Source organism: Amblyraja radiata, chromosome 1, assembly GCF_010909765.2.
Source record: "Amblyraja radiata isolate CabotCenter1 chromosome 1, sAmbRad1.1.pri, whole genome shotgun sequence".
Lineage (NCBI taxonomy): Eukaryota > Metazoa > Chordata > Chondrichthyes > Rajiformes > Rajidae > Amblyraja > Amblyraja radiata.
In genome coordinates, this window is record NC_045956.1 from 162,948,304 (window position 1) to 162,971,422 (window position 23,119).

The window sequence follows — 23,119 nt, forward strand, 5'->3', positions numbered from 1 at the left end:
ATAACCAAATAAATATTCTCTGCTTTTGTGTTGGTTTTATGAAGTTGATTATTTTTCCATTCGAGGGTAATTTTAGACAGGTTTAACATGGCACCAAGTAGCTGGAGTTTGTGATGAGCCAAACACACAGGGTGGTTCCTCCCTTGTAGACTGTGATTCCTGTTCTGCCGCTCTGCGAGGGGACGATCAGATCCCTACATGCAGCCTAGTTTATTGTCACGTGTACCGAGGTACAGTAAAAAGCTTTTGTTGCGCGCTTACCTGTCAGCAGAAACCAGCATCTTCAGCACCTTCCTCCACCCTGTGTTTTTCTATGTCCTATGTTCTCTCATTCCTGGGAATGAGAGCGTTATCCTCTCACAAGTGGCGAAACTAATGAGATCTGTATTCATTGGAGTATAAGAGAATGCCAGTTATAGTCATAGAGTGATACAGTGTGGAAACAGGCCCTTCAGCCCAACTTGCCCACACCGGCCAACTATGGCCCAGCTACACTAGTCCCACTTGCCTGCTCTTGGTCCATATCCCTCCAGACTTGTCCTATCCATGTTCTTGTGAACTTGAACTCGTGAATGAACTTGTGAACTTGTGACAGTTGTTCTGAAGGAAACGTATGAGACCTTGAGGGGGGCTGCAATGTAGATATCAAGGTGTTTCCACCAGGATCTCAAACAAGGGGACGTTGATAGAAGATAAGAGAGTAGTCTTTAAAACGGAGAGGCATCAGAACTCCTCTCGCAGATTGTGGCGAATTTCTGGAAGTTGATGGTCTGGAGGGTTGTGGTGGCTAAATGTTTGGGGGTGTTAATAAGAAAGTAGAGAAAGACCAAGACATCGAGGGCTCTGGGGAACCAGGATAGATGTGGACATGAGGCCTGGTTACAGATCAGCCATGATCATGATATGTAGAGGGATCTTAGAGTTCAAGTCCAAGGGCAGTCACGGTGGCGCAGCGGTAGAGTTGCTGCCTTACAGCGAATGCAATGCCGGAGACCCGGGTTCGATCCCGACTACGGGTGCTGTCTGTGCGGAGTTTGTACGTTCCCCCCCCGTGACCTGCGTGGGTTAGCTCCGAGATCTTCGGTTACCTCCCACACTCCAAAGCCGTACGGGTTGTAGGTTAATCGGCTTGGTAAATGTAAAAAAAATTGTCCCCATTGGGTGTAGGATGGTGTTAATGTGCGGGGATCGCTGGTCGGCAAGGACTCGGTGTGCGGAAGGGCCTGTTTCCACGCTGTATCTCTAAAACTAAAAACTCCCTGAAAGTGGCAACACAAGTAGATACAGTGGTAACGAAGGCATATGGTTTGCTTGCCCTCAACGGTCGAGACTTTGAGTATAAGAATCAGGAAGCCATGATGACGCTCTACAAGTTTCAGTTCCAGTTTAGTTTATTGTCACGTGTAATTTGCACAGAAACCTACAGTGAAAAGCTTTTGTTGCGTGCTAACCAGTCAGCAGAAAGACAACACATGATTACAATCAAGCCATTTACATGATAAGGGGATAATGTTTAGTGCAAGGTAAAGCAACAAAGTCCAATCAAGGATAGTCCGAGGGTCACCAATGAGGTAGATCAGCGGTTCTTAACCTTTTTGGCACCAGTGCGCACATACGTGAACAAAATACTGTATGTGGGATGTACCTTTGTTAGGTTCCTAAACATGGGCTCAACAAATTGATATGTTATTTGTGTCCCCTTCATGACCCCCGGCAACACCCCAAACGACCCCCATAGAGGGTCACAACCCCAAGGTTGAGAACCACTGAGGTAGATAGTTGGTCAGCACTGCTCTCTGGTTGTGGTAGGATGGTTCAGTTGCCTGATAACAGCTGGGAAGAAACTGTACCTGGATCTGGAGGTGTACCTTTTCACATTTCTATACCCTTTTGCCTGATGGGAGAGGGGAGAAGAGGGAGTGGTCGGGGTGCAACTCGTCCTTGATTATGCTGCTGGCCTTGAGATGAGCTTATGCCCCTGTCCCACTTAGGAAACTTGAACGGAAACCTCTGGAGACTTTGCGCCCCACCCAAGGTTTCCGTGAGGTTCCCGGAGGTTTTTGTCAGTCTCCCTAATGGTCGAAAGTGGTTTCTGCTTCTTCTTTGTTCCGGCGATTATTTCAAAAAATTAAAAACTGGCCGCGATTAAAAATAGGTTGCCGTTTTTAAAACCGATAATTTTTTAGTCGAAGCCAGTTGCGATGCTAGTTGAAGGTGGTTGTTGGAGTTTGCAGGTAGTGGAGACTGACAAAAACCTCCGGGAACCTCCGGGAACCGCACAAAAACCTTGGGTGGGGCGCAAAGTCTCCAGAGGTTTCCGTTCAGGTTTCCTAAGTGGGACAGGGGCATTACAGCCTGTGATTCTAGTTTTGCAGCGCTGGGAGGGAACAATCATATTCCTACATGACAGACATTCTGCAGATACTGTAAGCCCTTCTTCTTCTTTCCGTGTCCACCTTGTTACAAATTTTTTTAGATTTAGATTTAGATTCGTTTATTGTCATTCGGACCTTTCGGTCTGAACAAAATTTCGTTTCCCTGTTAACCTCTGTTAACCCTGTTAAACTGTTAACCTGACTGTCATCGTCCGTCCTGAAGAGGATGCAAGCTTGCGGCGACAATCAGTGGGAGCCATCACTTGTTGCAATAGATGATGGTGGGAGCAGAATTAGCTCGGGATACTTCCAGTTTCCAGCTTCTGCTATGCGGCCACTGTAAGCCCTTTGGCTCTTCCAATTGATCTGAAGTGCCTGTCCTAAAAAAACTGTTAAAAACCTTAATATATGAGACTCAATTCTCCTAAAATGTCCAGAGTGTGAAATCCAGCTTGTGTTTCAGTACCAGAGCCCATTTCATGAGCAATTTTTAGTGCCAGGTTTTAATGACTAGTCCCATTGCCAGTTTTTATGACTTGGTCTATAAATATCATGAATCACCTTTGTACCTGTAGCCTGATAGACTGCAGTTTGTACAGAAATACAGAAGACTTTGTGAGGAGGTTGAGGTGAGGCTAATAAAGCTCCACTTGTAGTTAAGCATGAGTTGCCTGTTTCATTTTGCCTGACTCCTGTATCCATTTCAGTCGTGACCCATGTAACAAGAGTTGAGGTTTAATGTTGTAGCCAGTGCTGCCACTTAACAGCATAGGTGCCAAAACGCAAAAGACCTTATGGCGAACTGTGACATTATCTTTGATTACTGATATCTCAGCAGAGGGGAGTGGAGACAGTAACACTGCAGATGCCATAACAAGGCCCCGCTGTCACTTATTTGTTCTGATATTCATTTCAGTCGAAAGCCCTTTTCCAATGAAACAAGTGAACTGTTTCAGCAAAATCGATTGTTATCATCTGTAATTTGCACAGAAACCTACATTTTCCCTGCCTCTGGGGCTCAGCAACACTTAAAGGGAAAATTGCATTAATGTGTATCCGAACTTTCCAGCATCTGAGGCCAGTTTTGAGGCCATTGCAAATCACTTGTCCTAATCGTCAAGCCATCTCGGAGCCTGCATGGCACTTGGGCAAAGATCAAAACCTGGCTTCCCAAGGGTTTCGCTGACAGGGTTTATTTTTAACTTTGTTTGGAAGCCACATGACTGGTGAAGGAATGGCCCCGTGGAATTTTCTTTGTGATGATAGATTATTCTTTTCTCCCCCGATGCTCAGCTGCAATGCCAAGAGCCGTAATGAAAAGGGAGCCCAAGGAAGTTTCAGGTTCCATGCTTAGCCGATGCTGACTTAGCTAGTCTCGACCAGATTGATAGTAGACTTAACTGCATTGTTTATCTGGAACTGTGAGCCTAGCACCAGACAGCAGAGGTTTCAAAGGACTCGTGCAATTAAAAAAATTGAAGTTTGACATCAGCAGGATGAGCTTCAAGGGCTTTATCTGTGTCATAAATTTCTATGACCTTAACGCAGAGAATCTGTATTATTAAGAGAGAGAGCACAATTCAGAAGCATTTTGGGATGTGCTGAGATTGCAAAAAGGAATTCCCCAAACTCTTAATTTAGTGGTGATTTAGTTTAGTCTAGTTTGGAGTTACAGCGCGGAAACAGGCCCTTTGGTCCGCTGAGTCCGTGCCGGTCAGTGGTCCCCGCACACTAACGCTATCCTACGCACACTGGGGACAATTTACAATTACACCAAGCGAATTAATCTACAAACTTGTACGTCTTTGGCATGTGGGAGCAAATCAGAGATCCCGGAGAAAACCCACGCGGGTCACGGGGAGAACGTGCAAACTCCGTACTGACAGCACCCGTAGTCTGGATCCAGCCCAGGTCTCTGGCGCTTCAAGGCAGCAACTCTACCGCTGTGCCGTCCAGATGTGGAATAACAGGCATCAAAACTAACCAGTGGTTTGTCTGTCCTTGGAAAAAGAAACAGGAAATTAATTTGGTTAATTTGGAATTTTAAAAAACTATTTATTAGCAATGTTATCATAGATCTGCCAGATTGTCGAAAGAGCACATCTGTTTCACACATGTGCTTTTGGAGGAAATTTACCAACTGGTCTAAATTTGGCCCCAGAGCAGCTGATGTGGTTGATTCTGCAATAGTAAATCCAGGGGGCTGAATATGACCAACACTCCTACATTAACAAAAGACAGCAAAAAGTTGTGAACACTGCCCAGTCCATCACCGGCTCTGACCTCCCCACCATCAAAGGGATCTATCGAAGTCGCTGCCTCAAAAAGGCAGCTGACATCATCATCATCAAAGACCCACACCATCCTGGCCACACACTCATTTCACCATTGCCATCGGGAAGAAGATACAGGAGCCTGAAAACTGTAACGTCCAGGTTCAGGAACAGCTTCTTCCCTACAGCCATCAGGCTATTAAACCCGACAACAAATAAGCTCTGAAATACAACAGATTATTATCCTCAGTCGGAAGAAGGGTTTCGGCCCGAAATGTTGCCTTTTTCCTTCGCTCCATAGATGCTGCTGCACCCGCTGAGTTTCTCCAGCTTTTGTGTACCTTCGATTTTCCAGCATCTGCAGTTCCTTCTTAAAGACTATTATTATTATTGCACTATATTTGTTTATTTATTGAGTATGTGTGCATGTGTATACACACACTGAACTTTTTCCGTTATGTACTATGTTTATATATTCTGTTGTGCTGCAGCAAGCAAGAATTTCATTGTCCTAACTGGGACATATGACAATAAAACACTCTTGACTCTGATGCTATTACTGCCTCTTCCTATCAGTCTACTGCCATTTCCCACTCCGACCAGCTAACGATGGGATATAGACGCTGCCAAGTGGCCACCATGACATTTCGTGAAGCCACCAGTCTGAAGAAGGGTCCCGACCCAGAATGTCACCCATCCTTTTTTTGCCAGAGATGCTGCCCGACCAGCTGAGATACTCCAGTGCTTTGTGTCTCACTTTGGTAGCTACCATGACATTCTGTGTTAAAGTCAGGAGAGATCTTGGAGTCAATTTGATATAAACACAAGGAACTGCAGATGCTGGTTTATTCAAAAGGACACAAACTGCTGGAGCATCTCAGCAGGTTGGCAACATCTCTGGAGGACATGGATAGGCAAGGTTTTGGGTCGGCACCCTTCTTCAGACAGATTGTCGTAAGGGGGGATTAATCTGGAAGAGAGGTTGGGGCAGGATAAAGCCTGGGAGGTTATAGGTGGATATAGGTAAGAGGGATTTGGGATTGGCAGATGGTGGTCAAAGGCCAGTGATGGAAAGATAAAAAAGTGTGAGATAAGGAGATACGGATAGAAAACACATGAAATATGATGCCACAGGAAGGAATGAAGGTGGAAGGGGACAGGGGGAAAGTGAATGGGAGAAGAGCAGCCTCATATTCATTAGGATCGCTTACACCCAATGGTATGAACATTGAATTCTCAAACTTCAGTTAACTAATTAACAGCCCCACCCCCCTTTCCTCCTTTCCTTCTTTCCCCCCTCTCTTCCCGATGCCCCACCTGGATGCACACCCATTACTTCCCCTTCCCCACTTCTACACCCCATCCACTTCCATACCAATATACCTTCTTCTGGCTTCATATTTCACGCCTCCTACATCCTTATCTCTCACTATTTGTCTTTTCATCTCTGGCCTTTGTCTAACCATTTGCCAATCAGACTCCCCCTCACTGTGACCTGCGTGGGTCGGTTTCCGAAGGGCCTGTTTTCGTGCTGTACCTCTAAACGAAACCAAACTAAAACTAGATAGATATGTGTCTTCCTCATCTTAATGATATAAACGTGCAACTGCACAAGAGTGGTGGCTGCATTATAAACCACCAGGCCAGTAGCATGGAAAATGGATGGGGGAAGCAGATGAAAGAGTTCATACCGTAGCTGCTGCATCTAACCCAGATCTATGTGAAAACCAGTGGGATCAAGCCAGAATATCATGGGCAAATGTTTGCTGTGTTTACAAGGTTGCCACAGTGGCCCGTGCAAACCTCCACACTTTGTGGCGACTCCACTAATATTGCTTCAAATATCATTTTGAAAATTCGCTCTGAAGAGAAAACACAGAAGACGATTAGTAAATCTGCGTCAGTAATAGCAGAAAAAAGCTGGCTTTTGGTGATGCTGCTTCAATTCTTGGATATAAATATTGTCTGGCAAGGATCACATTTGCCACATACAGGCATACCCACACACACCCACACATACGTGCACACACACACGCACACACATGTGCACACACCCATACACACGTGCACACGCACACACCCACACACAAGTGCACACACCCACACACACATGCACACACACATGCACACACTCACACACACACATGCATTCGCACATGCGCGCTCATACACGCACACACACGCGCACACACACACACCAACAAACACACACACAAAAACAAGCATACACACATGCAAGCGCACACATACACAAGCACAAGTACACACACCAGCACACACACATGCGCACACACACACACACATGCATGTGCACACACACACCAGCACACATACACAAGCACGCATCAGCACACACACACACACACACACATTGTAAACCTGTGACTTTCCATGTCATGAATGGCAATTTGTAAAGTCACAGCCGGCTTGATGCGATCTATAGCTTGTCAGCTTTAGCCATGATGCTAAGTCCTTTGGTAAACATGTGTTAATATTAGTTCTGGCTGCTGCCTAAGAGTGTTTTGTGAAGAATAGTAGCTCGATTCATAGCTGTTCTCAGTAGGAACCTGGGAAGGTAAAATACTGATCTCCTTATACCAGGCTTGATGAACTGCAAAGGCTGTAATTTGTATCAGCAGTGTATTATCATTCATGAATGTGTGTGTGTGTTTTGGCAGTTTGCTATAACTCAGGGAGGGTGGAAGGGGTGGGTGGGGGGAGGGGCCAGGAGGTTAGAGAAGGAGAAAGAAGTTGCATGGAAAATATCTGAGATCATTTTTCATAGCCCACTTCCTACACTTGTGATTTACGTGCAACTGGAACATTGACTAAATTAGACGATGCTGTTAGCTCCAACGCCTACAGCTTTGACCATTTGTGTTTCTAACCACACTTTATAGACTGCGCACAATATGCTTCATGCAGCTTTGTAAATCATAATGTTTCATGCAGTCATCTGATAATCTGACCCTCATTTATTGACCAACACTGTAACACCTATAAATCTCTGAGGATTTCTCTCTCTTTTCTTAAACCTCCACTAATATTTCCACCACCCACGGGCCACAACACTGAGGGCAGTGAATGTTCACAAGGCTGGGACTCTGTGAGTGATTGCATGCACCGATCTCCACCAATGACGTGTTGCTCTAATGGTGAGTTTTATAAGTATGAATGGCTCAGAGTAGCCCTGCTTGATTTCATCCTTATTATAAACTCGCATTTATACAGTGCGGGGTGGTACGGTGGCGCAGCGGTAGAGCTGCCACCTAACAGAACCAGAGACCCAGGTTCGATCCCGACCGCGGGTACTCTCTGTATGGAGTTTGTACGTTCTCCCTGTGGCCAGTATGGGTTTTATCCAGATGCTCCACTTTCCACCCGCACCCCCAAACAGGTACAGGTTTGTAGGTTAATTGACTTCTGTAAAATTGTAAATTGTCCCTAGTGTGTACGATAGTGCTAGCTAGCGGGATTAGAATAAAGGGGAGGTCATTTAAGACTGAGGTGAGGAAAAACTTTTTCACCCAGAGAGTTGTGAATTTGTGGAATTCCCTGCCACAGAGGGCAGTGGAGGCCAAGTCACTGGATGGATTTAAGAGAGAGTTAGATAGAGCTCTATGGGCTAGTGGAGTCAAGGGATATGGGGAGAAGGCAGGCACGGGTTATTGATTGGGGACGATCAGTCATGATCACAATGAATGGCGGTGCTGGCTCGAAGGGTCGAATGGCCTCCTCCTGGACCTATTTTCTATGTTTATATGTTTCTATGATCGCTGGTTGGCGTGGACTCGGTGGGCCGAAGGGCCTGTTTCTGCATTGTACCTGTATAGTCTCGAGTCTAAGCATTCTCCAGAGATGCTGCCTGATCTGCTGAGTTGCTCCAGTACTTTGTGTGCTTTTGTGTAAATCAGCATCTGCAGTTCCTTGTTTCTACACTGCAGCTGAGGACTTAAACACTGAGTCACTCTTTTGTCCCAATCTAATCAGGCTCCCCTGCCTGACCCCATGGTCATAAAACAGACACTCTGTCCAAAGCTCTGTCATGCCACGACATTACCAGTTGGGCAGTGGGAGTGATTCACGGACATTGAAGCCTCTTTAAAGCAATGGAGCTTCACCACCAACTCTTTGTGAATGACTACTCAAGTTAGAACAGGAGCATTCTGTCATTGCGAAGCTGAAGTCTAGTCCAACAAAAACGGAATACTGGAAGTATTCAGCAGGTCAAGCAGCATCTTAGATTAGTTTAGTTTAGAGATACAGCATAGTGACAGGGCCTTGGGCCCATCGAGTCCACTCCGAACATCAATCATCCGTTCGCACTAGTTCTATGTTATATCACTTTCGCCTCCATTCCCTACGTACTAGGGACAATTTTGCAAAGGTCAATTGACCTACAAAACCTGCACGACTTTGGGATGTGGGAAGAAACCGGAGGAAACCCACGTGGTCACAGGGAGAACGTGCAAACTCCAGGCGAACAGCACCCGAGGTCAGGATCAAACCTGGATCTCTGGCATTGTGAGGTGGTAGCTCTACCAGCTGTGCCACTGTGCCACCCGTCTGTGGAAAGAAAAAATGTTTCAAGTTGAAGACCCATCATCTGAAATGTGAAATGGATCAGTCCCTGGAGAAGCCTGTGAAGCAGAGAATTACTTACGTCACCTCCGTTTGCTCTTGTGGGCAGAAGAAAAACCAGATGAAACCTCCTCTCTCTGAGTTATGCAATTAGGTGGGTTTGAATTGTGAAGACTGAAGTCAACAGACAATAGACAATAGGTGCAGGAGTAAGCCATTCGGCCCTTCGAGTCAGCACCGCCATTCAATGTGATCATGGCTGATCATCCACAATCAGTACCCCGTTCCTGCCTTCTCCCCACATCTCCTGGCTCCGCTATCTTTAAGAGCCCTATCTAGCTCTCTCTTGAAAGTATCCAGAGAACCGGCCTCCACTGCTCTCTGAGGCAAAGAATTCCGCACTCACAACTCTGTGTGTGAAAAAGTCTATTGCATGGAGTACACACCAACCCAGCATAAGTAGCAGGACAGCACCATCTCCCTGTTACCCACCTGCCACCCTGCCATGCACCCCCTAACAACTGGAGCAGACCTCAGATTTTGCATTGACCCCATCAGCTTCCACAGAACTGGACCGAAAGCCTGTCATTCTTGACAAGTTCACAAGTTCACAATGACACGGATGTCAGACGTTATGGGGAGAAGGCAGGAGAATGGGGTTAGGAAGGGGAGATATATTAGCCATGATTGAATGGCGGAGTAGACTTGATGGGCTGAATGGCCCAATTCTATTCCTATCACTTATGACCTTATGACCTTAAGTTAAGCAGCTATTCTACAACAGAGCGCAATTTTTTTGTGGGGAGTTTTGTTGATAACTTTCTAGCCCCATGTGTTTGAAAGAGCAATATTGGTGTGGACACTGGAGATATCACCCAAGCTCGTCATCAAGATAATGCCACGTGGACATCTTTTATGTGGACATGAGTCAGTGGGAGGGACCTTGGTTAATGGCCGATGCAACAGATGGCAGCCTCCCAGTGGTGCCACCTAGTGTCAAGCTAGAATGTGTGGACAAGCCGCAGCAGTCATTGGAAAGAAAACTTGGTGGGATGTTTAATTGGTATTAGTATTGTTTTATCATCATCGTGTGATTATTATACAGTAAAGACTTTGCCTACTGTCCAGGCCTGACTCGCCCCACAGGCCTCCAAGATGACTGTGGAGGAGCCAAGCGGCGAGGCTTGTCTGGGCCTAAGGTGCCTCAGCAGCTGCGGCGATGGGAGCTGCAGCGACAGCGTGAGCCTCGACGTAGGCAGCGGTGGAGCCTCGACATAGGCAGCGGTGGAGCCTCGCGATCGACCTGCGATCAGCGGTCAATGAGCGTGAGGGGGGAGGGGAAGACAATGGGGACCTGGCGTGGGGGGGGGGGCCGTCGTGAGGGACTGTTGGAGAACAAAGGGGGAGCCGGTGTGGGGGAGGGGGCCGAGGGCACTCTAGTTTTAATCCTCTGCCCAGGAGATATGTCTGCATTTGTTTGTTTGTTCGTTCTGGTGAAGGCACTGTGCACACGGCAGCCAGCCAACAGTCACATGTCTCTTTCCTTTCTTTTCACTTTTAATTTAATTTTAATTTCAGGTTTTCGTGTACCTTGTTGTGGGTTATGACTGTTGGCAGATCAATTTCCCTCCGGGGATGAATAAAGTTCTATCGTATCGTATTGTATCGCATAGTATCGTATGTGTAGGAAGGAACTGCAGATGCTAGTTTATACCAAAGACAGACACAAAGTGGTGGAGTAACTCAGCAGGTCAGGCAGTATCTTTGGAGAAAAAGAATGGGTGTTGTTTCAAGTCGGAACCCAACGTTTTGCTTTGGGGGGGGGGGGATCATGTTACAGGGGTAAGCAGGAGGAGGTGTCTGGGAATTGGCGCCCGGCTCAGCTCTGTAGAGGTCAGACCGCCAGACTACCACGGCACCTCCCTTGTCGGTGGCTTTGATGATAATGTTGAGATTGTTGCAAAGTGAGTGGAGGAATGTACGTTCGGATGGGGTGAGGTTAGAATAGGTAAGGGGAGTAGAAAAGTTAAGATGATTGATGGCCCGCCGCCAGTTAGAAATGAAAAGGTCTAAATAGAGTAGAAGGCCGTCCAGGGAAGACCAAGCAGAGGAGGACCATTGGAGATGGGAGAAAGGGTCCTCACTGAGTGACGAGCCCTCCTTCCCATAGAAAATGGCACAGGGGGCGGAGGCGACAGAAGAAAAGCTGAAGGAGAAAAAATAATAACCAGCAGGACTGATGAATAAAAATGGAAAATTGTCCATTGACCTTAGAATTATTTAAAATTATTAAAAAGGAACCATATTATCTGAAGGGTGAAAGGTTGCAAAGCTCTGCCACGCAGAAGAAGGGACTTGACTTGAATCGTCACCCATTCCTTCTCTCCAGAGATGCTGCCTGTCCCGCTGAGTTACTCCAGCATTATGTAGTATATATATAGGACATATGACAATAAAACACTCTTGACTTGACCCATGGGGTTTCTCCAGCGTTGTGTGTTTTGCTCTGGATTGTTTTGTTTCTTCACATAACTATTACTCTTTCAATGATGTTGACTGAGAGATTAATGTTGAACAAAATACTAGGAAAACGACTACAATCTTCCAATGTTACATCCTGGCTAGACAAAACGATATTTCAGCATTTTATCTGAAAATTGAAATCTTCAAGACAGCAACCTCAACACTTCAATGCTGAGCTGAAATGCCAGCCTGGATCGTGATGAATTATTTGTCATGTGGCTTGAAACCACAATCTTTTGATTCCGCTCACACTCATAACTCTCTCCTCATGTATTCCTGAGCTTGGCTACATGATGGCTTAATTCGCTGACCTCATAAAGAATCAACACAATGGTGGCACGGTGGCGCAGCGATAGAGTTGATGCCTTACAGCACTTGCAGTGCAGAGACCCGGGTTCGATCCCGACTATGGGTGCTGTCTGTACGGAGTTTGTACGTTCTCCCCATGACCGCGTGGGTTTTCTCCGAGACCTTCGGTTTCCTCCCACAGTCCAAAGACGTACAGGTATGTAGGTTAATTGGCTTGGTGTACGTGTAAATTGTCTGTAGTGTGTGTAGGATAGTGTTAATGTGTAGGGATCGCTGGTCGGCACAGACTCAGTGGGCCGAAGGGCCTGTTTCCACGCTGTATCTCTAAACTAAACAAAACTAAACGATACTCTATGGTATTACGTGGGAGTTGAGACTGGGACTCCAACATACTTCATAGTCTTACCCCCAACTGTTGACCAAACAAAATGTGTGTGTTATTTTACACATGCCCTGGGTTATAACTCAGAGCAGTCCCATAAAATCTTGAAATGAACGTTTGTGCTTTGAATAAAATCCCTTATTGTTTGTCTTGTGCCCCCACACATAGAAACAGCGCCAAACAATTTCTTTGCTGTTGAGAGTAAGGAAGCAAGATACAATCCTGACGTTTACTTTTATGAGACTGGAAATGAAAATGAAATAGCTTTTCAGCTGTGACATTAATAACATAGCACGTATAATATCAGGCTAGACAGTCCTTAAATGGGGAGGATAGATGTATTTGGCCAACAAAGTCCTCCTTGAATTTATGAATGAAGCAGCTCGCAGACTTGAAAGAATGGAAAGTCGTAACTAAGCTGCGTGAGATTAATTGCCACATGGTTTATATAATGTCTTAGGAAAGGGGTATTTATGGAAGGAAATCGTGCTGAGATTGTACAGAGCTTTGATGGGTCCTCAGTTGAAATATTCTGTGTAGTTTTGGGTTTATCCCCAAAAGAAAGGATTTATTAACCTTGGAATCAGTGCGGCATAGATTCACTCAGGTGATTCCCAATGAGGAAGAAAGACACAAAATGCTGGAGTAACTCAGTGGGTCAGGCAGTACCCCTGGGGAACATACATAGGTGGCATTTTGGGTTGGGACCTTTCTGAGGGTGGATTGAGGAAGATTGCCCTAAACTTACAGGAATTTAGGAAATTGTGAGGATCCTATTGAAGGGTGCCACGGTGGTGCAGCGGTAGACTTGCTGCCTTGCAGGGTCAGAGACCTGGGTTCGATCCTGACCATGGGTGCTGTCTGTACAGAGTTTGTACGTTCTCCCTGTGACTGCGTGGGTTTTCTCTGGGTGCTCTGGTTCCCACCCACATTCCAATGACATGCAAGTTTGTAGGTTAATTGGTTTTTGTAAATTGTCCCTAGTGTGCAGGATAGAACTAGTGTACGGTGATCATTGGTCAGCTCTGACTCTGTGGGCCAAAGGGCCTGATTCCACATTTTATCTCTAAACTAAGCTAAAATCTAATTAAATGAGCTTGAGAAGGTATATGGCCCAATCCTGTCTCTATATCTTACCTCAATTGCTTGCTTTAGTGATGTTTGAAAGAGCGAATATTTGGCCAAATCCAATATTTCTGGTGTTTCCATAGGTTGTGCCTTGATGCTGATGGCAACGCTGTCTCTGTGTTTATCTGGGGAAGTTTTGAGTTGGGCTTCAGTGGTAACTGGCGCAGTGAGTGTTATGCTTCATGTTTCATGAAGCTCAGACTGGTTTAGATACATTCTTTCCATTCATCTGAAGTTTGCCATTGACTCTGGTTTTGTTTGAAGAACTAAAGCCTCACAGTCCATCAGATAGTCATTATTTCAAGCTACGGTATCTAATTCCTGTCCAGTGGGGAAGATGGGAACACCTTCTGTTTAATCGGGACAATTGTCAGCTTATTTTAGGTGGATAGAAGTGAGAACTTCACCTGGGAACTCAAATACAGAGGAAGCAGCCAATGCCAAATTGCTGAAATGGCCAAGCAACCTACTAATGGGACAAATAATCCTTATTGACTTTTGTACCTTCATAGACATAGGAGCAGGAGTAGGGCATTTGGCCCATCGAGTCTACTCCACCATTCAATCAAAGCTAATCTATCTTTCCCTCTCAACCCCATTCCCCTGCCTTCTCCACATAACCCCTGACATCCAAACTAATCAAGAACCTATCAATCTCCATCTTAAAGATATCCATTGACTTGGCTTGTATTCACTGAAGTTTAGAAGGATGATTATAGAAACATATAAAATTATAAAAGGACTGGACAAGCTAGATGGAGGAAAAATGTTCCCAATGTTGGGCGAGTCCAGAACCAGGGGGCACAGTCTTTGAATAAAGAGGAGGTCATTTAAGACTGAGGTGAAAAAAAACTTTCTCACCCAAAGAGTTGTGAATTTATGGAATTCCCTGCCACAGAGGGCAGTGGAGGCCAAATCACTGGATGGATTTAAGAGTTAGATAGAGCTCTAGGGGCTAGTGGAGTCAAGGGATATGGGGAGAAGGCAGCATGGGTTATTGATAGGGGACGATCAGCCATGATCACAATGAATGGCGGTGCTGGCTCGAAGAGCCGAATGGCCTCCTCCTGCACCTATTTTCTATGTTTCTATGTTTCTATGGCCTCCACAGCCTTCTGTGGCAATGAATTCCATTGATTCACCACCCTCTGACTAAAGAAATTCCTCCTCATCTCCTTTCTAAAGGTATGTCCTTTTATTCTGAGGCCATGTCCTATGGTCCTAGACTCTCCCACCAGTGGAAACATCCTCTCCACGTCCACTCCATCCAGGACTTTCACTACACTTTCATGTGTGGAATGGGAGATGGTCTGGAAGGTTTGCAGTCTGAATAACACCGGTGCCAGAAACGTGTAGAGTCGATTTTCCTTTGCTGAACAGAGGGAGAAAACAGAATTCCTTTCAGGATAGGAACTTCATGGGAACGATAAACAAGGGAGAGTGGGGATGAGGTGGGAGTGGGCTGAGTAATCTGTTTATCCTACCTGTCCTTCTTCGAGTTTTCTTCCATGCTCAGCCGATTTGAAAAATGGGTTTGACAGAATATAATCCAAAGCACCGTCGAAGGTGGCAGTCAGCCATAACAGTCGCGTTGAAATTAATGGCGATGTTTTCTTTAAAACTTTAATGAATTAAAGACTGTTGCATGCACGGAGAAAGGCGGCAGTGTGCAGCATACTTTCAGAATCACTCTCACATCCAGGTCTCCCTGGCTGCCAAATAAGGAATACTTCTCCAATTAAATAGAATACGCTAAATAAATGAGCAGCCTGAACTGCATCCGAACTAAATCCAAATAGGGGAATAGTATGTCTTTAATGTACAGTTGACACTCAGTTTATACAAGCTCTGAATTCACAAAGCCTCTCGTATGTGTGTCGTATGAAAACACAGGCATAACACACAGCAATCTTGTTCTAAGCCTAAGGGGTAGGTGAATGTGGACAAAAAAAAAGCCCCATTGAAGCAGATGTGTCCATAACAGAACTAATTATCCTATTCGTGATTGTGTGTGGACCCAGCCAGCAAAAGACTTAAAAAAAGCTTTGGTAAATTGAAATATTAGCAGGATTATTCCTGTGTTCAAGTTAGGTACCAAGTACTTTGATCTCCTAATGTATCTTTTCCTTCACATCTCAAAGTCATGCGAAGCAATTTGGGGGGAGCTATTCTTCAGCAAAAGCAAGGTTCACATGAACTGCAATATTTATTTTGCAGAGAGAGATTTCAAATGCAAATATTTTCTTAAGTGATTCACTTCATGGCTTTGCATGCACAGTCCGATTTCAAATTTATCTTAAATGTGTCGTGGTGCACATTCTTGCCTACACAGGCTCTCATATCAATCAATTTTATTAATGTGAAATAAATGTTCACTCCCTGGCTAACCGATAAAGTATCTGTTCTAAGTCTCCTTGCAGTGCACATCACTCCTGATCTGCTCCTGGGCCTTAAGCCAATGTTTTCATCTTCAATGCTCTCAATCTCTGAATTTTACCAGTTTCCACCTGGGTAGTGCCTGAACTCAGTCATCTCTTCACCTGTATGTTGAGAGGTTGGTCAGAGGGTGGTGAATCTGTGGAATTCATTGCGGTAATTCAGCACTATCCGGAAGTGGCGGCGCTGCTTTTTGTTTTCTCTTGTCCCGTTTTTAGTTTATTTCGGTTTATTTAGTTGTGTATGTGTGTGGGGGGGGGGGGTAACATGTTTTTTGACTCTTCCTTCTGGGGGGATGTGACCTTTCCTGCCATATCCCCCGTCTCCGTGTCCGTCTGCGCTGAGGCCTATCGCGGAGCTGACGGCCTCCAACTGCGACCGACCTCGAGGCTGCGGAGGCAGAGCCAGGACTTACCAACGCGAGGCTGGCCGACTTCGGGGCTGTGGTTGCGGGACGACCCAACTTCCGACCCGACTTTGGAGCCTCGGAGGCTCGGCCGCGGGCCAGTGGACGACATCATCGGGAGCTCGAGTTCTGTTTTCCGGAGCTCCCGCAACTACAGCTGCGTCCGCTGGACTGGAGGACGGCAGCTCCGACCGCCCTGGGCTGCGGAGTTTGAACCGGCCCGTTTGCGGAGCACGGATTCAGCCGCGGGACTGACTTACCATCACCCGGCGGGGTCACAACATCGGAGGCTTGGATTGCCTCAGAGGGGGAGGAGCCATCTTGAGGAACGGCTGCTAGCCAGCAGCCGTCCGTTTTAATTCGCTTTTTTTAATAGTTTTTAGTGAGTCCTGTTTTTCGTTCGTAGGGGATATGGATTTTTTAATGTGGGGGGTAGGTGTCAACTCTACTTCTAGGTCCCTACCTGGTCGGTGAGGCAGCTTTTTCTCCGGGCTGCCCGTCGACCCGTCTCGTGGCCTACCAGCGGGCTTGGAGCGCCATTTCCTGGCGGGGACTGCCCAGCACCTCGGCCTCGGTGGCGGCACAGCGCTGGAGCGCTTTCGTGGAGCGGAGCGGGTGATGCCTTGCCTGGGGATCGCCGCGCTGGATCGACGTGCTGAAGCTCTGGTGAGCTGAGCTCTGTGTTCAACACCTCCGGGCTGCGGGTCTGCAGAGCGGAGCGGGCGGCGCCGATTTCAACATCGGGAGCCTGGGAGCTCCAAACCGGCGCGGCCTTGTCGGCTTCGGAAGCCGCGGTCTCCAACTAGAAAGCGGCCGTTCCAGGTGGCCCAGCCGCTGAGAGGACTCTCCCGACGCCGGGGCAACACCACCCGGTGAGAATGGCCAGGAACATCGGGCCTCCGTAGAGGCAATTGCGGTGGCCTCAATAGGCCTGACTTTGGGGTGAACTTGGGGGTGGGGACTGGACATTGTGCCTTCCCTCACAGTGGTATCCACTGTGGGGGGATGATTTTTTTTGGTCTGTAATGTAATCCTGTTAGTCTTTGTCCAAGATGGCTGCCGTGGAGGGAGAGTGGACGCTGGCGCGCTTTAGCTGCCGCTGCTCTCTATTCACATTGTGTTTGATTTTCTGTTTTTGGACTGAATTCTGTTTTTAGTTTGTGTCTCTGTGATGTCTTTATTATTTATTTTACTCTGATTATATGTTTATATTCCTGTTAATCTCTGTAAGGTGTCCTTGAGATGTCTGAAAGTCGCCCAACAAATAAAATGTATTATTATTATTATTAGAGGGAGAGGGAGAGCAAGGAGGGAAGAGACAATGACTTTGGGACTTTAAACTGTGTTGAGTGTTTGTTATTTATTCTATGTTATGACTGTAGGCTAAACCATTTCGTTGCACTGAAAAGTGCAATGACAATAAATTGAATCAAATCAAATCAAATCAAATCACAGATGGCCGTGGAGGCCAAGTCAATGGATGTTTTTAAGGCAGAGAAAGATAGATTCTTGATTAGTACGCGTGTCAGGGGTTATGGGGAGAAGGCAGGAGAATGGGGTTGGGATGGAAAGATAGATCAGCCATGATTGAATGGCAGAGTAGACTTGATGGGCCAAATGGCCTAATTCTGCTCCTTTCACTTATGACCTTACGAGACTGACGTAGGACCCTGCCGTAACAGGAATCTGTGCTAGCAGCTAGAAGGCTATTGCTCAGTAGAATGGTATTTAATGGAGACACACGAGACAGCGGACAGAGACCATTGGACCAGAGGCCATAGCCTCAGAATAAAAGGGCGTACCTTCAGAAAGGAGATGAAGAGGAATTTTTATACTCAGATGGTGGTTAATCAGTGGAATTCATTGCCATAGATGGCTGTGGAGGCCAAGTCAATGGATATTTTTAAGGCAGAGATAGATAGATTCTTGATTAGTACGGGTGTCAGGGGTTATGGGGAGAAGGCAGGAGAACGGGGTTGAGAGGGAAAGATAGATCAGCCATGATTGAATGGCAGAGCAGACTTGATAGGCCGAATGGCCTAATTCTGCTGCTATAACTTACGAATGTATTAAATCATAGAAACATAGAAAATAGGTGCAGGAGGAGGCCATTCGGCCCTTCGAGCCAGCACCGCCATTCATTGTGATCATGGTTGATCGTCCCCAATCAATAACCCTGGAGAATTTTTCCTGCATCCTCTCCAACTTAATCACATTCCTCCTACAGTACGGCAATCAGAAATGCACACAATATTCCAGACATGGACTCACCAACATCTGTAACATGACATCCTAACTCTTATAATCAATGCCCTGTTCATTCAAACTACTTTCAGTGACCTAAATACTTGTAGCTCTAATTCTCTCAGGCCCACAGCATTTCCCAGAATCCTGTCATTCACTGTAACATGGAAGTTAGGCAAAAAAAGCTGGAGTAACTCAGCGGGACATGTCTGGAGAGAGGGAATGGGTGACGTTTCGGGTTGAGACCCTTCTTCAAACTGAGTCAGGGGAGAGGGAGTCTAGAGATGTGGAAGAGTAAGGTGTGAAAATGACACATCAAAGCAGATAGGGATAAGGAAGTGTAGAATGGTTCATTGTGAAGGTGACAATGAGGCATGTAATCAGTAATATTTACTGTAGACCTGAAATGTCATCCATTCCTTCTCTCCAGAAATGCTGCCTGTCCCGCTGAGTTACTTCAGCATTTGTGTCTATCTTCGGTGTAAACCAGCATCTGTAGTTCCTTCATACGCATTCGCTGTACATGCCCTGCTCTGGTTAAACCTCTCAAAATGCATCACTTCACATTTATCTAAATTAAATTCCATGCTCCTAGATCTTATGAATTTAGGACAGTGGAACCTGTCGGTGTGGTGTCGCCTTGTGGCTGCGGCTCACCTGCAGTCCGTCTGTCTTTATTTCTTTTTTTTTGTCTTGTTAGAGTATGTTTTCGGTTTAGTTGTGTATATGTGTGTGTGTGTGTGGGGGGGGGGGGGGGGATGGGGGAAACTTTAAACTTTTTAATCTCATCCTTGAACGGAGATGCGACCTTTTTGCTTGTCGTGTCTCCGTTTTGCTGGGGCCTAACATCATGGAGCTGGCGGCCACCAACCGGAATCGACCTGAGGGCTCCAGTCACAAGGACCTGCGGACTCACCTACTACTCAATCACCATCTGGCGCGGCTGGCGCGGAGGCTGATGTGGCGCGGCAGCGGAGACCCGACTGTGGAGCTTTGGGGGCTTCGGCCACAGGCCCTGTGGACGGTAAAATCGGGAGCTCGCAGGTCTCTGATGGGCGACCGATTTCGGAGAGCTCCCACGACAGCTACTTCGCCCGCCCCGAATCGCGGGGTTTGAATCGACCCATCGCAGGGCCTTACATCGCCCGGTGAAGCTTAATCGGCCGCGGGACTTACCAACATCCAATGGGGGCTTTAACATCAGGAGCCTCGATCGCCTCAACACGGGAGAAGAATAAGGAACAGAGAAGAGAAAAGACTTTTGGTTTCCATCACAGTGAGGAGGTGTTTGGAGATTCACTATGATGGATGTTTGTGTGAAACTGTGCTAATTGTGTGTTATGTTTATTTTATTGTTATGACTGCAGGGAACAAAATTTTGTTCGAAAACTCGAACTTGGAGGCCTGGAAACGATAGGTATAACCATATAACCATATAACATATAACCATATAACAATTACAGCACGGAAACAGGCCATCTCGGCCTTTCATGTCCGTGCCGAACACTTATTTTCTCCTAGTCCCATCTACCTGCACTCAGACCATAACCCTCCATTCCTTTCCCGTCCATATACCTATCCAATTTATTTTTAAATGATAAAATCGAACCTGCCTCCACCACTTCCACTGGAAGGTCATTCCACACAGCTACCACTCTCTGAGTAAAGAAGTTCCCCCTCGTATTACCCCTAAACTTCTGTCCCTTAATTCTCAAGTTATGTCCTCTTGTTTGAATCTTCCCTACTCTCAATGGGTAAAGCTTATCCAAGTCTATCCCTCTCATCATTTTAAAGACCTCTATCAAGTTCCCCCTTAACCTTCTGCGCTCCAAAGAATAAAGACCTAACTTGTTCAGCCTTTCTCTGTAACTTAGTTGCTGAAACCCAGGCAACATTCTAGTAAATCTCCTCTGCACTCTCTCTATGAGGACGAGACAGTGGGCAAGGATGGAGAGGTAGTCGGTGTCTGCTGGATGGAACATTTTGAAATACTCCTTAATTGTTCGAGGCCCTGGATCTTTCAGTGTACCGACGTTGCTCAACACCGTTGTGCCGCGGGATGCCTCCAGCAGCTGACCTTGTGGGCGCGGGGGGTAAGACCCCAGTTCACATTTCTACCGGCCTTGCTCCTCATGACCATCGTCGCCAGCTCCCGCCGTTTCCTTACTCTAGTCTTCAGCGGTGGGCGGCGCGACTCTTCTCAGCAGCGGCCTCTGCAGTCCGTCTGTGTTTTTTTATTTTTTGTCTCGTTTTTATGTAGTTTTTGTTATTTTTTTGTTTGTTGGGGGGGTGGGGTGGGGGGGAGGGGGTAACTTTAAAATCTTTCCCTGCACGGGAGACCCGACCTTTTCTTTGTTGGGTCTCCGTTGTCGTTGGGGCTGCAACGTGGAGCGGCCTCCAACAGGAAGACCGGGGGTTCCAGTTGTGGAGCTGCCGAATACTCACCTCACCGTCGCGGAGTTGGCCGAGTCCAGAGCGGGTGGAGTGGTGGTGGAGCGCTGCTGCCACCTGACCCCCGGAGATTCGGAGGCTGCAACAGCGGGTTTGGCGGACGGCGGCACCGGGAGCCCGCGGATCCCTGCTGGGAGACCGCTTTTCGGGGCTTCCGCAACGGCGACTTCTCCCGCCTGAGTTGCGGGGTTGAAGAGCACCTGGGCCTTACATCATCGCCCCGCGCGGCTTGGAATGGCCGCGGGACTTTGCGAGCGCACGCCGGGGGCTCCAACAACAAGACCCGGTGTGCGACCTTGCATCACCCGGCGTGGCTTTAATGGCCGCGGGACAATCGCCATCGCCAGCCGGGGGCTTTGACTTTGACTCTGACATGGGGAGGGGGGGGGGAGTGCAGCGGAGAGATAAGTTTTTTTGCCTTCCATCACAGCGATGTGATGGATGTTTGTGTAAACTGTGTTGTGTCTCGGGTCTTTTTGTTTGTAATGTATGGCTGCAGAAACGTCATTTCGTTTGGACCTCAAGGGGTCCAAATGACAAATAAATTGTATTGTATTGTAGCAGACGAGCAGGAGCCAGGCTCGGCGGCTTCCCCTCGACAAGCTGCGGCCCCCGGGTCTTCTTGTGTCCGCCGGGTCATCCGGGCGGGTCCCCAGTCAGCAGCAGGTGAGCCAGGCCTATTGTTGGGAAAGGTCGCGGATTGCCGGGCTCAGCTCAGTTTAGTTTAGTTTTGAAATACAGCGCGGAAACAGGCCCTTCGGCCCATCGAGTCCGCGCCGACCCGCGATCCCTGCACATTAACACTATCCTACACTTTCGGGACAATTTTTACATTTATACCAAGACAATTAATCTACAAACCTGTACGCCTCTGGAGTGTGGGAGGAAACCGAAGTTGTTGGAGAAAACCCACGGGGAGAACGTACAAACTCTGTGCAAACAACACCGGTAGTCGGGATCGAACCCCGGTCTCACGCGTTGTAGGGCTGTAATGCAGCAACTCTACCGCTGCGCCACTGTGCCACCCGTAAGTTGGTATTGATATTAAATGCACCTTAGAAGACTAATTAGGTTACAGCTATAATACCATGTGTTTTGCAGATCTTTACTCCACAGGAAGGAAGGATTAATACTAACCTGGCTGGAAGAATCGGTGGTCACGATGGCCGATCTCCCGGGACGAGACTATCCCTACGCACTCCGGGTGTGATGACGCCTGCCATGTCCCCAAATACGGGATACTCGACTGCACAATTGTGGTTGTGGGACTGCGTTTATGCTCAAAAAAGAACATTAAAAGTTGATATATTTTTTAAAAGGGGCAACACAGTGGCACAGCGCTGGCAGCACCAGAGACCCAGGTTCGATCCCAACTACGGGTGCTGTCTGTACGGAGTTTGTACGCTCTCCCCGTGATCGCCTGGATTTTCTCTGAGATCTTCAGTTTCCTCCCACATACCAAAGACGTACAGGTATGTAGGTGAATTGGCTTGGTCAGTGTAAATATTGTCCCTAGTGTTTGTATTAATGTGCGGGGATCGCTGGTCCGTTTGGACTCAGTGGGCCGAAGGGCCTGTTTCCGCGCTGTATCTCTGAACTAAACTAAACTAAAGTAAACAGTGGGGAAAGTACAGTGGAAAATTATGAGGATGTTGACCAGGCAGAGGAATTATAGGATGGAAAAGAAGTTTGATACGTTGAGATGGCCTCCTCCTGCACCTATTTTCTATGTTTCTATTAGTGGAGTCAAGGGATATGGGGAGAAGGCAGGCACGGGTTATTGATTGGGGACGATCAGCCATGATCACAATGAATGGCGGTGCTGGCTCGAAGGGCCGAATGGCCTTCTCCTGCACCTATTTTCTATGGGATTGATTTCATCGAATGAAAGACTGAAGGCGGTTTAATTGAGAATGGAATTATGACTGGCCTTGGTAGGATGTCCAGCAAGGATTTATTTCTCTTAACAGAGATGTTAATTACCAAGGGTCATGGATTCCAATTAAGTGGT

The 23,119-nt window shown here is 47.0% G+C and overlaps 1 pseudogene; it reads left to right on the top strand.

Annotated features, from left to right (window-relative positions):
• The first annotated feature begins 22,237 nt into the window (after nucleotides 1-22,237).
• On the top strand, nucleotides 22,238-22,392 carry LOC116983795 (annotated as a pseudogene).
• The last annotated feature ends 727 nt before the right edge of the window (nucleotides 22,393-23,119 follow it).